Source organism: Leptonychotes weddellii, chromosome 9 (genome assembly GCF_054177405.1).
Source record: "Leptonychotes weddellii isolate Sample4059 chromosome 9, ASM5417740v2, whole genome shotgun sequence".
NCBI lineage: Eukaryota > Metazoa > Chordata > Mammalia > Carnivora > Phocidae > Leptonychotes > Leptonychotes weddellii.
Window position 1 is genome coordinate 16,304,820 of NC_138377.1, and position 2,775 is coordinate 16,307,594.

At 36.3% G+C, this 2,775-nt stretch overlaps 1 pseudogene; it reads left to right on the plus strand.

Moving 5' to 3' along the window:
• The first annotated feature begins 229 nt into the window (after window positions 1-229).
• Window positions 230-369, plus strand: LOC115942413 (U2 spliceosomal RNA; annotated as a pseudogene).
• The last annotated feature ends 2,406 nt before the right edge of the window (window positions 370-2,775 follow it).

Here is a 2,775-nt window from a genome sequence, read left to right on the forward strand (position 1 = left end):
ACAGGAAATGGCATTTCAGTGGCACGTCTATAACTATGGATCTTATATGCACCAACGTGTTTCTTTATTGCTCCCCAAAGTATAATTATTGTGGATTTATTCTTAGCCTTTATGAATGTCTAAGAGAACATAGCCCTATTAAACTGATTTCCTTCCCTCAGAACTTTAGCCCAATGGACTAGAAAAATGCCTGAACTAGAGTAGTATTTATTAGGAATGCCCTCGTTTCATCGCTTCTCGGCCTTTTGGCTAAGATCAAGTGTAGGAATGCCCTCGTTTCTAGGTTGTTCCTGTGACTTGTGACATTTATGGGAAATACACGTAAGAGGATTTTTATAATCCTCTTTTATAATGGCTTTTCAATTGTTAGGAGCCTGGGAAATAGGAAGGTAATTTTTAAAGATTTATTTATTTGAGAGAGAAAGAGAGAGAGGGTAGATGGAGGGGCATAGGGAGAGGAAGAGAGAGAAGCAGACTCTCCACTGAGTGGGGAGCCCAATGCGGGGCTTGATTTCACACCCCGAGACCACAACCTGAGCCAAAATCAAGAGCCAGATGCTTAACCGACTCAGCCACCCAGTGCCCTGGGAAGTAGGAAGGTATTAAAGCAAGACTCACTAATCATATTGTTTACAAATGAGTTCCTTAAGTAGGCATTTGTATAGTATATGTAGGATATGGTCGTATAATTTATGTCTAATGAATGAATATTGTATGTCTAATAATGTCCCCTTCTTTTGTCAAGTGACATGCCCAAACTTAGATTTTTAGAAAGGAGCAATGGGTTAAGTCTCTTTCTCATCTTGAAATTTGTAGAAAAGAATCTATTTTATGTCTGCATTTTCAGCATTTTGTTGTAAAAGCTTACATCTAGGGAAGTTATTAGAGCTAATATTTTCAGCATGCTCTTTTTTGGATGAAACAGAACAGTCTCCAGCTAGTTTTGTATATGTGCACACACACACACACACACACACACAAAGAGGAGAGAAACTGTATTTCAGGTCCTGGTGGTTTTACTTTAGCCAAGGCCAATTTTACATCTCTAACATGATTCTTTTAATTTCAGGATTAGCCACCCAATGTACCCATTACCATTTCAGGTTTCAAACTTGTTTCGCACTGATTTCCACCCTTAGTAAAATATTCACAAAGCATGTGTGACATCTTGGCTTATTATGCACCCAGACTGATTAAGTAAGTTCACAGAATGAGATGATTGAAGGAGAGAATATTATAATTACAGATCATCATGCTTTTAAATACAACTCTGGGGTTATTTTGCAGATTAATTCATTTGGCCTCCTATCATCCCCCAAAATATCATGTGATACTTTTTCCCAATAATTTTACAGTGTAGTACCATACAGATTTTCTATAGTCACATCCAACTCATGCAGATTTTATTTGTATGTCAGATGACTCTAATATTTACATCTCTGCCTATGACATCACATCTGAATTACATTCATGAATGCTCTAAACTATGTTCTTAAACTCTCCAAATTGTCTCTATCTTTTTGAATTCCCTGTAAAGCCTAGATTGAACCCGTCCACTTCTTCTTTTTTTTTTTTTTTTTTAATCACAGACCTGTATTTCTGGACCCCATCCACTTCTGCCCATCTCCCTGCTACCCTGTGAGCCAGGCTTCAGTCATCCTCTTTTGGACTACTGTGATAAGTAGTTCTTTATTCTTACTCCTTTCTAATCCATCCCCTACATGTAAACCAGGGTAATCTTTTAAAAATATTAATCAAAAAGAACTCAGAAAATCTCTCTCAATCGATTTTTTGGTCTAAAATTATAAGCTGATACCCACATTAATACAGAATATTCAAAATCATCTTCAAAGAAGAACAGAGTTGGACAATTTATAAATGTGGTTCAAGATTTATTATAAAGCCAGATTAATCAAGGTTAACAGGTAGATTAATGGGACATAAAAACAGCCCAGAGATAGATTCACTTTTATATAGGCATTTGATTTTCTGACATTTTTCAAAAGAATTTTACCCTCTTCCACTGTATGTAAAATCTTTATTCTCAGGGGTTTTACAGTCTCATGATGTATCTAGGTGAGGCTTCCTTCTAATATATCTTGTTCATGATAGTGGCACTTCCTATAAATTCTGTGTTAGTTCTTCCTTAGTTTTGGAAAGTTTTCTGCCTTTTTATCTTCTAACCTTGTTTCTTTCCTGTTTTTTAAAAATTTTCTCCTTTTGAAATTCCGATTGGATATATATGTATAAAGGGTTAACCTCAGTCTTTGGCTGATACAGCCCTGCATAAGGACTGCCTTCTTGTCCCACAGTATTGCTGCTTTGCAAACAGAAGAGTTAGCGTATTGGTGAATGATCCTGCATCTGGATTGTGCAAACATTGGCATATGAGGGAGGGCTTGCATTATTAGAATAATAAATAAGATTGATGGGAAATAAAGACATTAGCTCTTATGTGCTCTCCACATACACACTTTGGGTACTTGGATAGTTTGAGTACCTTCAGATTAGATGAAGATGCTTTACTTGCTTTATCTCCTGCTTCCCAATCCTTTTTATAAAATTGAGTAAACATAGTTCTAGATTAAAGCCTATGGGTTTCTCCTGGGTCTGATTGCCAATTCCAACCTGAAAAGCCACTATGTCCTTGTAGTATATTTTAGATTCTCATTCTATTCTCACTAACTTAAAGTCTTGTCATGTTTTTCTACTCTGAATCTCCCTGCTTCATTCTAAATAAATTCTTCAGATATATCTTCTATCCACAGGTTCTCT